Genomic DNA, 316 nt, shown 5'->3' with positions numbered 1-316 from the left:
TTTAGGTTATAATTTAGGTAGTAGCCATTATAATATTAATGAGCATAAGAGTTACAATTATTTCATGGACCATATGTGTTATAGTTAAATGAATATATATATATATATATTATGTATGTCGAGGTTTGGGTAAAGCACAAAGTAGTAAGGAACGCCATTGTCAACTCTAGAGCCACCCACAACTCATGATGGAGACCGATGCAAAATATTTTAACATCCTTTGGCATTAAGATACAGGAAAAATGAACGCCGTCAAATTGGAAGCTTTGCCTGTCTTAAGAGTCACAATGAGAACTCTAATCAAGCTGGAGCCTTG

The sequence above is a fragment of the Cucurbita moschata genome, unplaced genomic scaffold (assembly GCF_002738365.1).
Source record: "Cucurbita moschata cultivar Rifu unplaced genomic scaffold, Cmos_1.0 Cmo_Scf00147, whole genome shotgun sequence".
Classification (NCBI taxonomy): domain Eukaryota; kingdom Viridiplantae; phylum Streptophyta; class Magnoliopsida; order Cucurbitales; family Cucurbitaceae; genus Cucurbita; species Cucurbita moschata.
Note: the sequence above shows the minus strand (reverse complement) of the source record.